Source organism: Rhipicephalus sanguineus, chromosome 7 (assembly GCF_013339695.2).
Source record: "Rhipicephalus sanguineus isolate Rsan-2018 chromosome 7, BIME_Rsan_1.4, whole genome shotgun sequence".
NCBI lineage: Eukaryota > Metazoa > Arthropoda > Arachnida > Ixodida > Ixodidae > Rhipicephalus > Rhipicephalus sanguineus.
Genome location: NC_051182.1, coordinates 9,809,648 through 9,824,510, shown reverse-complemented (window position 1 = coordinate 9,824,510; position 14,863 = coordinate 9,809,648). Strand labels below are relative to the sequence as shown.

General features: G+C 51.6%; 1 protein-coding gene across 1 annotated transcript in view; it reads left to right on the top strand.

Moving 5' to 3' along the window:
* LOC119400575 (DNA excision repair protein ERCC-6) overlaps positions 1-14,863 on the top strand; it is a gene marked incomplete at its 3' end in the record, with an annotated part of 295,855 nt that overhangs the window by 132,120 nt on the left and 148,872 nt on the right.

The following is a 14,863-nucleotide window of genomic DNA, read 5'->3' as shown; positions in this document are numbered from 1 at the left end:
CGAAATTACATATGTTTGAGGTTCGAAGCAAATAGTGATTTGATCGAATATTATCGAATCGAATAGTTCGAATAGTATATATAACATATTGTTACGAGGAAAAGGCGTCTGAGAAATATGTTTACTGTCGATAAAACAGGCAGGCATACAAGATGGAACCCAGTCTGCACGAGAGCTCAGACATCGTCTTCTTCCCTATAGAGTTTCGAGTTATCTGTGGCGCCACGTAGCATCACCCCCGGCGGCCAAGGCACCGTCTCGGTGCTCGGTTGGTCCGAGTGGTATCGCTTCAGCCGAGAGACGTGGACAACATCAGAACACGAGCGCGCGCTGGTGCTGTGAAGTGGTTCAATTTCATAGGTCACGTCGGTAACTTGGCGCACGACACTGTACGGACCCGAGTATGGCGAAGTCAGCTTTTCACACAGGCCAACTCACCGTGATGGCGTGCTGAGAAGGACCGTGTCACCACGCTGGAAGTTGACATCGCGGTGGTGGGCATTGTAGAGCAGTCGTTGGCGGTCTTGCGAATCACTAAGATGCAGGCGAGCAATTTCACGTGCCTGTAGAGCTCTAGAGATAACATCACGGGCGTAGTCCGATGTGTGGGTAACGGTAGGAAGGAGCGTGTCAAAAGGTAGCGTGGGTTCTCGTCCATACATGAGAAAAAAAGGCGAGAAGCCTGCAGTATCATGTCGGGACATATTATAGGCAAATGTCACAAATGGCAGGACCGCGTCCCAGTTACGATGGTCGGGGGAAAAGTACATGGCGAGCATTTCTGTGATAGTTCGATTTAGCCGTTCGGTGAGCCCGTTGGGTTGAGGGTGATAGGCTGTGGTGAACTTGTGTCTTGTAGCGCTAGAATGCAATATGTCTTGTATAACCTGGGATAGGAAGTAGCGACCCCGATCGGTAAGTAGTTGTCGAGGGGCGCCGTGATGTAGTATGACGTCCTCTAGGAGAAAGTCGGCGACGTCGGTTGCACAACTGGTAGGAAGGGCCCGCGTGATGGCATACCAAGTGGTGTAGTCCGTGGCGACTGCTATCCACTTGTTCCCACTTACCGATAAAGGGAAAGGTCCAAGTAGGTCAAGACCTACCCTATAAAATGGTTCCGATGGTATCTGAATGGGCTGAAGGCATCCCGCTGGAAGGGTTGTTGGCTTTTTGCGGTGCTGACAGGATTTACAAGAAGCGACGTAACGGTGGACGGATCGGTACATACCAGGCCAAAAGAAGCGACGTCGAACACGGTCATAAGTTCTTGAGACCCCCAAGTGACCTGCCATTGGGATGTCATGTAACTGCGCGAGGACAGTCTGACGCATATGTTGGGGTATGACCAGTAGCAGCTCAGGTACGTCAGGATGCATGCTGTAGCGATATACAGTAGACACTCAGTAAACGGAAATCTGTTAAACGGAACTGCTGCTTAAACGGAACAACTGCATCTAACACGATTGGTTTCATACTTGGATTCCACACCCCTGTTCATCTCTCAGTAAACGGAACTCCTGTTAAACGGAACACATTTTCCTGGTCCCTTCAGGTTCCGTTTACTGAGAGTCTACTGTAATACGCCGTCTCGGAGCAGGAACATACGGAGAGACGGAGGAGTTGTGGGACCAGTCAGCCGAAGGATGTTATCTCTCAAGTGAGGATCACGACGTTGCTCATCTCTGATGTTGCCGAAGGCGGACAGTGCCAACACGCAAGTAGACTCGCCGCTCTCGGGAACGTCCGGTGGGTCGACTGGATGACGCGACAAGCAGTCGGCATCTACATGGTGGCGGCCCGATTTGTAAACGACTGCGTACGAATATTCTTGTAGCTGTAGAGCCCACTGGCCGAGACGTCCACTAGGATCTTTTAAGGACGACAGCCAGCATAAGGCATGATGGTCAGTTACAACTGTGAATGGCCGTCCACACAAATATGGCCGAAATTTACCCACTGCCCAGACGAGCGCAAGGCATTCGCGTTCAGTGATGGAGTAATTTCGTTCCACTGGCGATAAGAGGCGGCTAGCGTATGCGATGACGCGCTCGCAGCCATGCTGTCTTTGTGCCAAAACTGCTCCGATTCCATGGCCACTTGCGTCGGTGCGCACTTCGGTTGGAGCGGACATATCAAAGTGGCCGAGAATCGGTGGTGTCGTAAGTCTGGTGGTCAGTTCAGCGAATGCTCTGGCTTGTTCAGATCCCCAAAAAGTCAAATCTTTCTTCAGTAGTTCCGTGAGTGGGCGCGCGACGTGAGCGAAATTCTGCACAAATCTGCGAAAGTAGGAGCAGAGGCCCAGAAAACTCTGAACGTCGTTCGCGGAGGTCGGCAGAGGGAAATCTTTGACTGCGCGGATTTTCTCAGGGTCGGGACGAACACCAGAAGAATCAACAAGGTGACCGAGGACAGTGAATTGGCGGCGGCCGAAGTGACATTTCGACGAGTTTAACTGAAGCCCTGCCTTGCGGAAAACAGAAAGAATGGTCGAGAGACGCTCGAGGTGGGTTTCGAAAGTTGGTGAGAAGACAATGACGTCATCAAGGTAACACAAGCAGATTGACCATTTAAAACCGTGAAGGAGAGCGTCCATCATTCGTTCGAATGTAGCTGGGGCATTGTATAACCCGAATGGCATTACTTTAAACTGATAGAGTCCGTCGGGAGTTATGAACGCTGTCTTTTCACGGTCCATGTCATCAACTGCTATCTGCCAGTAGCCGGAACGGAAGTCGATGGAAGAAAAATAATTTGCTCCACTAAAGCAGTCAAGGGCGTCATCTATCCGTGGCAGGGGATACACGTCTTTTTTCGTTACCTTGTTAAGATTCCGGTAGTTGACACAGAAACACCAGCTGTTATCTTTCTTTTTGACGAGGACGACAGGCGAAGCCCAGGCGCTTGAAGAAGGCTCAATGATGTTCAAAGCAAGCATCTTGTCGACTTCTTTCTGGATCACGTGGCGTTCGGTGGAGGATATCCGATAGGGCCGCCGATGTACCGGATTCGCATCGCCGGTGTTAATCCAATGCTTTACGACGGTCGTTTGGCCTAGTGGTTGGTCGTGGATATCAAAGATGTCTTGATACGACGCAAGAAGGCCACGAAGCGCGCGTACATGCTCGGCAGGGAGATCAGATGCGATCATTTTCGTTATGCCATCTCGTGTAGTGCCCAGCTCAAGACTGGCAGGTGACGGTGTATCCTCTGTTAAGGCGGAAATTTGGTAGTCGCCGGCCGGGGCAAGTGTTCCAAGGCATACTCCTCGGGGCAGTACTTGCGAGCAAAGTCCAAAGTTCACAATAGGGAGACGTGCCACGTTGTCCTTCATAGTGATAATCGTGTGCGGGAACGTTGCATTGAACGAAGAAAGGACGGTAGCGTTAGGTGACACGACATAATCTCCGTCGGCCACAGGCGCATCGGAAGAGACGTCCATATACGTCACAGCTCGACAGAATAGGCGAATGTACTCGACGGAGCATAGCCTTGGCGGCGCAGGAGCAGGAGGGTCAACGGCGTGTGGTAGAGCGAGTTGAACAACACCAGCCGAACAGTCAATTAGGGCGAAATGCTCCGACAGAAAATCTAATCCCAGAATGATTTCATGTGGGCAGTGGTCCAGGGCGTAAAACAGAACAGAAGTATGACATCCAGCCACAGTGACGCGGGCGGCACACATCCCAGTGACAGCTGACGTTGCTCCATCGGCTACTCGGACCACAGTGAAAGGAGCAGGCGTAAGCACTTTCTTTAGCCGAGCACGAAGACTAGAGTTCATTTGATATGTGAGCGCCAGTGTCAATGAGTGCTATTGCAGGTGTGCCGTCTACATTTACGTTGATCAAGTTCTTGTGTCCGGGTAGCGTGCGCAGAGGAATTTCGGGTCGGGTCGTCAAGGCAGGCTCACCTCTAGGAGCTGCGCCCGTTAGTTTTCCGAGGACTGATGGCGTAGGAGGGAGAGGGAGAGCGGCGACGGTTAGGTGAGCGGGGCAGGCGTCCGGATGGCGACGGCGAGCGGTTTGGTCGAGCGGGCATGGGTAGCGAAGCATTGTCGTGGTCAACGTGTATTGGCATGTGGGAACCATTAGGTGGGCGCCGGGTGTTGGCGTAGTGCGGCCATGGCTGCCAATTCCAGGAATTACGGCAATAACGTGAAATGTGGCCAACTCGTCCGCAGCAGAAGCAGATAGGTCTGTCATCGGAGGTTCGCCATTCAGCCGAGTTCCGGTAACGTGGACGGTTGTACGGACCGCCGGACATATCAGGTACACTAGGTAATTGGTCGGGTCTGTTAATTGGGCAGAGCGTCTGTAGTCCGGCGTTGGCCAGTTCCTGGCGCACAACGGTCTGTATTAAAGAAATCGTTGCACGAGAATCGTCAGTGGCACGGGCATGATCAACAATAGGAGATGCTGCCTCGATTTCACGGCGGACGATGCGCACAATATTGTCGGAAGTAGCAGCGGCTGAAGGGAGACGGGCGTCTTCGCAGGTAGATGTGGCAGCCGTGTTGGGAAGACGCGAAAATTGGGGTGTAATACGACGACTTTTCGCTTCTTCAAAGCGTCGGCATTCGTTAATGACGTCGTCCACTGTCGAAGAGTTCCGGAACACGAGGAGAGTGAAGGCATCATCTGCGATTCCTTTGAGGATGTGCGCGACCTTTTCGGATTCCGGCAATTGTCGTCAACCGTGCGGCAGAGGGCGAGCACATCCTGAATGTATGTCACGTATGACTCGGTGCAGGACTGCAGTCGGCACGCGAGTTCTTTCTGCGCCGAACGACGACGTCCAATGGGCTTGGCAAAGAGGTCGATGAGTTTGTGTTTGCAAATATCCCAACTCGTGATTTCTTCCTCGTGGTTGGAAAACCAGACGTTGGCCGTGCCCTCAAGGTAAAATAGAATATTGGCCAACATGAGCGTCGGGTCCCAATTGTATAGTGCGCTCACCCGTTCGTATAGCTGAAGCCATTTTTCGACATCCTTGTCGTCGTTGCCGGAAAAGGTGCCTGGGTCATGTGGCATCGTCAGAACGACGGTGCGGTTCGTGACGGCTGGATGCGACGCTGTCGGACGCTGCGCGGTTGGACGAGGCACGGTTGGGGAAGGTACCGACGAATCCTCGTTCTCGTCGTGATCAGCCATCGTAGAGGCAGCCAAGGAACGTCCGCTGCGTAGAATCGTCGTGGATGTTGATTCTGGGATGACCCGCACTCTCCACCAAAATGTTACGGGGAAAAGGCGTCTGAGAAATATGTTTACTATCGATAAAACAGGCAGGCATACAAGATGGAACCCAGTCTGCACGAGAGCTCAGACATCGTCTTCTTCCCTATCGAGTTTCGAGTTATCTGTGGCGCCACGTAGCAATATTATTAAGAAAAATGGGCATTTTTTGTCATGGTCCAACTTGCACAATATTTTTAAGAATTTGAACTAGGCACGTGTGAATGTCACTTTTTGGCTCGAACTGAAGTGGAAGCAACTCTGAATAGGTAGCAAGATTTGTATAGCAATAGGGTGCAGGTTATAACTGGTACAATACGTTACTTTTTGAAAATTACTATACTTAGCGCATATAAGCCCGTATAACCCACTTTTAAGCTTAAAAAAATTCACCGACGATTACGATACTGCCTAATGCGAATTCTCAGCGCAGCTTTGTGTTGGGCCAAGGCCAACTGTGTTTGAAGTTTTGGCTTTCTGCAGGGCATTGACTCAGTCAGTCAGTCAGACGAACTTTACTAGAGTCCTGGGGAGGGGCTCCTAGGAGCCCACCGAGGGCCTCGCCTGCGACGGGGGAGGGAGCCAGAGGCTCCCGACCGCCTCGCAGGCCACCCTGGATGGCCCTGAGGTATCGACTACGCCATAAATCATCATTTTTGTGCAGTAGGACAGCACCCACTATGCCATTATTCGTCTTTCTGCGGATAATCGAGGCACCCGCTACACATCTGTAAGGTATTACACTCAAACCTCGATATAATGAACATGAATATAACGAATTATCGGTTATAACGAAGTAAATTAAGAATAGCCTTGTCACAGATAGAGTGTTAAAATAAACGGTTATAACGAATTTTTGGATATAACAAAGTTACCTTCATGGCAGATGTGACTTTGTTACAATGAGGTAACACTTGTTGCTGCATGTGGCTGATGACGATCAAAAATTATGGCTGAGCACTTTGCAGTGGGTAGGAAGCATTAAACCACACACTTGTTGTGCAATTAGCATTGTGTGATGACTGGTGAGTTTGAAGCGCCAGCGTGGCTCTGTGGTAGAATACTCGATGGCCACGCAGAGGGCACGAGTTCAAATACCATTCGATCCTGGGTATTTTTTTGTCATTTTATTTTTTTGTGTCTATCGGTTACTTTTTCATGTCTATCGGTTGCGCCACCGACGGCAACGCCACTCAACGCAGGAACAGGCACCTAAGAGCTGCACTCTAAAATAATTACAGTCGAAACCACTTATAACGATCCCAGGTATATCGATCTATCGGTTATAACGACCATATTTCGGTGCACTTACGATTTTCCTATGCTACCCATTGAAATTGCGTCCATATACAGTCGAACCTCGTTAATATGTACCCGCTTTAAGCGTACTAACGGTTAAAACGTAGTTGCGACGAATCCCCGACCGAGTCTCATAGAGCCTAATGCATTCGCTGACCGTTTAAGCCGTAGTGCTTCACCCTACGCCTACCGGTTAGTGCGTACCCGGCGTACCGCGATAACGTTTTGTGCCATAAAATTTTACTGCCCCGCTGAACTTCCCAATGCCACAATGTGCCGCCAAAGGTTTTCAGTCTTTTCGAGAAGTACGTAAATCGGTCGATCACCGATTCCGACTTCCACGCGATTGCGGCAACGCCTTTGCGGGTAAGCTTCGGGAAAGAACGAAGGTGAGGCGACGGCCACCGACGAACGCGCCAGCGTGACTTGTCGCCGACAACCTTATCACAAGATATCTGCTCGGGCACGCGTGCGGCGCAGCACTACTTTAAGCCTACTGCACGCTTTTAATAGGCGACAACCTCAACGTGCTGGGCCGCCGATCGCTGCCGCCTCGTTGTGCAGGGCCGTGTTCAAGCGCGCGGGCTTTGTAGAAACGAAATAGCTCGCTGTTGCGGAGTTGAGCGTTGCTGGTCGTGGGCGATGAGAAACCTCTCTGCATAGACGCTATCACGCTAAACGCACACGTACGGTACAGCAAGCGTAGCGCTGTTGTAACCATACTGCACGCTTTTTATTGAGCGATCACCCAGACGCGCTTCCGTCCGCTGCCAGGACTGCTGGAGCGTCGCGGAGTGCGCATCGCTTGCAGGAAGTTCGTCATTGCCGCGTTAACCGAACGAGCTCATCTGTGCTCATCGCCGCATCTGTGCGCAGTCTGGAGCGAAGTGGGTACGAAGAACACTCCCACGACAAATGCGCGCGTGCGGTACAGCAAGCGGCCCGGCGGCCCGGCAGTGATGGCGTGAGCCGAGAAGGCGACACACTGCACGCAACTAGCCAGGAGACGATCGGCTCCATGCAGCCGTGTTTCACTGAAGCTTTGTCAGTTTTCATTTAGTAGCAGATCGCGGTACAGATGCACACACATATATCGCGGAAAGCCGACAGTGTTCGTTCTGTCGCTACGTTGGTCACTGCGTAACCGGACCCTGTAATAGTTCCGAAATGCTCCTTGGCGTCGCCACCGCTCGCTATCGGCACTATCGGACGGTCGTGCGAGAGTACCAAAATCTTTTCTCCAGTTTGGCAAAAAGAAAGAAAAGGCTTTCCAGTGGGCACTTTAGGCAATATTTGCTGTGGCACTGTATTTATTTCTTTGCTGGCGGCGATGGCGTATGCGAGGAAATGCAAATTTTTACTTGGTGGTTAATGCGTACTACCGTTTAGTGCGTAGTTATGCGGCGTTCCTGGCAGGTACGCATTAACGAGGTTCCACTGTATAGCGAACATTTTTCAAAGCCTCCTACTTATACAATGAACACTTCATACACGATCGCGGTAAAAATATGGCGTATATGAAGCGAAAAAAATTAAAACAGGCCTTCTAAAGCATGTTCTAAAGCATGAGAGAGGCGCACGCTCGCGCGCGCCCCGCTACAGTTTATTTGCGACGAAGATACCCTAGATTGGCAAGCACCGCACGCTGATTTCGGACGCTGCGAGCGTGGTCGCTCACTTTCCAGTCATTTCTTCAGTGGCAGAATGGCAGTGAGGAATCAAAAAAGAAAGAAATAAGAGGCAGCATGAAGCCTTGCGGTCAGCTTTTCGCACGGCAACCTTTTCTGGCGCCGTTCTCTGCAGCTACGACCGCCTACGATGAACCTATGCCTTGGAACGCAAGAAGCCATAAAATGCAATAAGCGATGAACGCGATAACTTTTCGACGCATAAAAGTTAACTGCTCTTTCAGAAGCCATGGAAGTGGCTATTTCGTGCAAAGAAAACACAAGGGGAGGGTTAAGGGGAGCGAAACCAAAGTTAACTGCATCGACGCCACAATGTGCCGCAATATGTCTCCCTTTTTCGGTAACGGCAGAGACTGGTCGGTCAATGATTACGACTCCCGCGCGATTGCAGCGATGCCTTCACAGATAAGCAGCAGAAGAGAGCGAAGGCGATGTGGCGGCTGGTGATGAACGTGCCATTTTGACTCATCGTCGACAACCCTATCACAGTCATATGCAGCTGTCTGCGCGGCTGCACATGTGGCATAAACTGTTCGGATTGATGGCGGTACGAGCAGTACAAGTGCAATGCTACCGTTCACAAGTTCGCCGCCGCCGCGCCGTGCGAGATAAAGTGCGCATCGCTTCGTGGAAACGAAACTAGCTCGCTGGTGTTGAGCGGCACGGGCACCGAGAGGCACGGGCACCGAGAAATGTCGATTCACTTACAGTGAGCGTATACTTAGTGTTTTATTAGGCGACAACTATGGCGACAACCCAAGCGCGCCGCGCCTCATCGTGCAGGACTGTCAGAGCATCGCGGAGACGGAGAGTGTGCGTTACTAGCTGTGATAACCGGGTAGTCCTGGGCCATGCCGGTCACCGGACCAAATCACACACACGTACGTTGGCGGGTTACACACATGACTGGCCGGTCATGTGCGCCGTATTTATTTCCTTGCAACATCGACGCCCCCGGGCGCCGGAACGGCAACTAATATTATCACATCCCTCCCCCCTTTATTAATGGATGCAAACAATTTGTTCAACGTGAGTAGCGCGATACTGGTCGTCGAATTCTGGCACTTCGACGCAGGACAGGAGTACTGGGTGTTGTGACAGCAAGTTCCGTTTCCCTCGCCACGTCTTCCCTGGGATCTTGCCTAGACTCGGTGTCGTGAAGGCGATCCGGAGTTAGCTGCCTCTGACCCACGTCCAAGCTTGGAGCCAGACCTGTAGCTACTGGGCTGCCCGACTCTTGGTTGTCAGCACTTAGTTCCTCAGGGGGCTGGCGGATGTGATCCAGATGTCGAGTTAAACGCCGTCCGTCCTCCAGTAGAACATCCATGGACGAAGTGCGTTGTTCGGTGACGACTGCAGGGAGCCACGCAGGACCTGGACGGAAGTTCCTTGCGAACACCTGGTCACCAGGGTGACCCAAAACCCTGGGTCTTGTTCCTTGGTCGCATCTGATTTTCTGCTTAAGTTGCTTCTGTAGCACCTTAGTCCTGAGGTCTGGGTGTAGCAGGTCCAACGCAGTCCTCAGCTTCCGCCCCAACAACAGCTCCGACGGACAGCAACCCGTGACCTCGTGAGGCGTTGACCTGTAAGTCAGGAGCATGCGGGCAATTTGAGTGCGAATATCTCCAGGGCCAGCCTTCCGCAACTTGTTTTTGACCGTCTGCACTGCCCGCTCTGCAGCACCGTTAGACGCTGGATGATACGGTGGCACCAGCATTCGCCTCACCCCGTTTTTCTTGAGGAATGTGGAGTAGAGCTCACTGGTAAACGCTGGCCCATTATCCGACACGACCACATCTGGAAGGCCTTGGTTTGCGAACATAATTCGCATGCAGGAAATAGTTGCTTCAGCCGAGGGTGTCGAGACCGGGAACACTTCAATCCACTTAGAGAAAGCATCGACTACGATAAAAAATACGTGTTCCTGTAAGGACCGGCATAGTCCACATGCAGCCGTGACCACGGTTTCTCCGGGAACGGCCAGGGCATGACAGGCACTGGTCTTGACACTCTTTGATGCTCCTGGCACATACGGCACCTTTGAATGGTTATCGCTATGTCGTTATCCAAGCTAGGCCACCACACATGGCTACGCGCAACTGCCTTCATTTTGGACAGTCCTGGATGACTCTCATGCAGCAACTGGAGGACTTCCCTTTGTAAGGATTTTGGAACAATGACTCTGTTGCCCCACAATAGACAATTCCCTTGCACACTCATCTCATGAAAGCGCGTCTCGTAGGGTCTTCCCTCTGACCCTAGGTTTGTCTGGCAGCCTGACCACAACGCTGCTCTTACTTTCGACAGCACCGGGTCTCTGGAGGTAGCTGCCGCAACAGCATTTGACGACAGTACCCCCGGGTATGCTTCTTCGAGCATTAACACTTCGGCAGGGCAGTCAACAACAAATTCGGCAGTTGGCAGAGGTAGCCGGCTTAACCCATCGGCATGTGCAATTTGTGAACCCGGCCTATACTTCAGGTCGTAACTGTACCCCGACAGCAGCAAGGCCCACCTTAGCACTCTCGGAGAACAGGATTCGGGAACTGGTTTGTCTGCTGCGAGCAGGCCGAGCAGCGGTTTGTGATCTGTGACGGCCTCGAAATGCCGGCCCCATAAGTACTGCCTGAACTTTGTAACGCCAAATACAAGGCTCAATGCCTCCTTGTCTAACTGGCTGTAGTTTTTCTCCGCGGTTGCCAGGCTGCGGGAAGCAAAACCAATGGGGCGCTCTTCTCCAGATGGCTCTCGCTGCGCCAGTACTGCTCCAATACCGAAGGGAGAGGCATCAGTGACAAGCACAGTTGGCTTTCCTGGGTCAAAGTGTGCCAATATAGCAGCAGAGGCCAATAGCTCCTTGCTTCTCCGAAATGCCTGCTCTTCATCAGTTTCCCAGCGCCACGGTGTTCCCGACGCCAACAAACTATTGAGCGGCTGTAACACGGCAGAAAGGTTTGGCAAGAATCTTCTGTAAAAATTAACCAACCCGAGGTAACTCTGAAGTTCCTTGACCGCTTGGGGTGCGGGGGCTTCCAGCACTGCTTCAGTCTTAGCCGGGTTTGGACGCAGCCCAGCCGCACTAATGATATGACCCAAGTACTGGACTTCTGGTTTCAAGAATTCGCATTTGGATAACTTCAGCCGCAGTCCCGCGGTTTTCAGGCGATCCAACACTCGGCCCAAGTTCTCCCAATGCTCTTTGTCACTGGTTCCTGTGACCAGAATATCGTCAAAGTACACTACGACATGGTCAAGGTCGTGCAAAAGATTTTCCATCTCTCGCTGAAATATAGCTGGAGCTGATGAAACCCCGAACGGCAGCCTTGTGAATCGGTATAACCCCCTCGGAGTGTTAATGGTGACTAGCTCTTGGCACTTCTCATCGAGTGGGACCTGCTGGTAGGCGTCTTGCAAGTCAAGCTTTGTGAACTTCTTGCCCCCTGTAAGCCGCGCCAAAAGTTCCTCAATCCTAGGAATGGGGTAGGACTCGACGACTGTCACCGGGTTTATGGTAGTCTTAAAATCGCCGCAGACCCGAACCCGGCCGTCGCGCTTCAATACAGGAACGATGGGCGCGGCCCACTGAGACGTTTTCACCGGTTTGATAACGCCTTCCCGTTCCATCCTCTGTAGTTCTTCAAAAACGCGATCACGCAAAGCAAATGGTATCGGACGTACCTTGACAAAACGTGGCTTCGCGCCCTTTTGTACGGATATAGAAGCTGCAACGCCGTGAAACGTGCCAAGCTGCTCCGAAAAAACTTCGTGATATTGGCTTACCAGGTCTTCCGTAGACTTCACGACGTTGACTCCCTCCGTCTGAGCGATGCCTAGCTTGAAGGCCTTCATCCAGCTTCGTCCAAACAGCGTAGGACACGCCCCTTTCACGACAAATAGTGGCAGCTGGCGCTCCTTGTCGCCAAGTTTGACCATTGCTTCCAGCTTTCCCTGGACGCGTTTCATGTCGCCGAAAAAACTTCTCAGCTGCACACTCGATGGCTCCAACGGCACCGACGGAAAAAGCTCGGCGAACTTGCCTTCATCAATGGTCGACACACTTGCGCCGGTGTCCAACTCCATATCGAGCGTTACGCCGTTAACTTCAACCGCTATGCGCATTGGCTCCGAACTAGCTGTGTGAAGCGTCCACAAGTCGAAAACTTCGGGCTCTTCAGCAGAGACAGGCAGGTCGCCCAGGTTGTTCACGCGACTAGACCGGCTGCGACTAGACTGGCTCCGGTCGACATTTCTACTCCCCGGCTGAACTCTGCAAACTCTTGCAAGGTGCCCTTTTTGACGGCAGTTGTGACAGATCGTGTTGCCGTGCCTACACGAACGCGTAGAATGACCTCCCCCGCAACGAAAGCAACAGCAATCATTTTTCCCCGAGGCGACAACGTTCGCTTGCTCCGGAGCTTCGTCAGATAGTAGCTGTGCTTGCTGACGGCTCAATGCGTGTGAATCTTTACGCGCAGCTTCCATCGCTACGACGGTGTCCTTCGCAGTTTCGAAGGTTAAACACGTCGTTTCCAGCAGCCGTGTTTGCATGGTTACGTCATTGATTCCGCTGACTATCTGGTCGCGCAACATGCGCTCTCGAAATGTTGCGAAATTGCAGTCTTCGGCTAACTTCTTCAACGAGGCAATGTAGTCACTTACGGTCTCCCCCTCTTTTCGATGCCTCGAGAAAAACTTGAAACTTGCCACTACTTCTGATACGCGGGGGGCGTAGTGCTTGCCAAGTGTAGTAAAAATTTCGGTCAGTCCTGCTTGGGCGGGCCTGCTTGGTGCTAGGAGGCCTCGTAGCAGAGAATAAGTCTCTGGACCGCAGCATGTCAAAAATACAGCTGTCTGCTTGTCGCTCGGGATGTCGTTCGCGATGAAGTACAGCTCGGCCCGCTCACGGTATTCCGCCCACTCCGATGTACTCGGGTCGAACGAATCCAGCTTCCCCACGACAGGCATGACGACGTGCGATTGTGCTGTGCCCGTGCGGTTCGTCAGTCGACCTCGTCGCCACTTGTGATAACCGGGTAGTCCTGGGCCATGCCGGTCACCGGACCAAATCACACACACGTACGTTGGCGGGTTACACACATGACTGGCCGGTCATGTGCGCCGTATTTATTTCCTTGCAACATCGACGCCCCCGGGCGCCGGAACGGCAACTAATATTATCACACTAGCAAAATGCTCGTCTTCGCCACGTTGAACGAACAGGCTACTCGCCGCACCCGTGCACGGTCTGAGGGAAACGAACACGAAGAACGCACAAATGCGCGTAATACAGCAAGCAGCCTGGCAGTGATGGCATGAGCCGTGCAGGCGATGCGCTGCACGCAACTAGACAGGGATGATCGGCTCTATGTGACGGTACCACGGTTCCGTAAAACGGTGTCAGTTCACAGCAAAAATGGTTTAAGTCACTCGTGCATGCAGCAGGCGTCGCTTCACAAAGCAAAAAGGCGTAACGTGACACCGGTTGTTAGCACTTTTCAATAAAAATGCGCAGAAAAAAAAGCGGCTTGGCCACTAAATGCACGTTTTTGAGGGCGAGTCCATTTACAATGAACTACTGATATAACAACCACTTTTCGCGGCACTTTCGAGTTCGTTATAAACGGGTTTGACTGTGAGGTGATGGTAATACGTACATTTAACCTTGAATAGCGGCAGTGCGCATTTCCTTGAATAGATGCAGGGGTGAGATGGCTGAAATTGATTTGGGAGCAGTTTTTGGAGCAGCAAAATTTCAATTTGGGAGCAGAAGAACCTTGATTTAGAGCAGTTAGCGGAATTTTTTGTGCCATCTCAGGAGCTTGAAAAACAGATTTGTAGCAACTTGGGGGAACAAGTACATATTTAAATTGGCCTAGGATAGACTTAACACGGAAGTAGCCTTTGGAGAAAGTATCGCCAGGTATGAACTATACTACCTCTTTAAATATACTATGTAACCTATCTAGCCTGAGTAAGAAACGCATGAAATAATTGAAAAAAAGGTTCTGCAAACTAGGTTCACTTCATAAAAATTTGAAAAAACAACAAAAGAATGTGATTGCACAAGAATTGCAGTTACATAGCAGTAGGCCTTTTTAAGATCAGTGATATATAATTTAGCAGATTACTGCTTTGGCTTTTATTGCGACAGCGATTATATGGATATGAACAGGTTTTTGCCGTCGGCATCACAGTCATGTTCCGTATAAAGTCCAAATCGATAACATCCCCAGCGCATCATGTATTTTACCCGTGAATAAAAGTGCGCGAGCGAGGGCGACTAACGCGGCTGAGGCAGAGATGAAATGAACCGACCGATCCCTGTTGCACGGAGGCCGCATGGCATAACATAACACCACATGCCAGGCCTGCCATTGATTGCTACTCATGCAGAGGGGAACTGTGAGGGAGAGGGGGGGGGGGTCGACGAGTAGCAACTGTGGACTCTGACTTTAAGGGTGCGGTCGCGATCGCTGGCGCACGCGCTATTTCAGCTGGCATCATAGACGGCGCGTATACCCTTCTAAGTGATGTGATTTCAACGCTTCTCTCCTTTGAGCAGCCGTATTCTCTTACAACAGCGTTTTGTAGTTACGCGAGATCGGATTCATAAGTGTTAGCTGCCAGCCTGACTTCATAGAATTA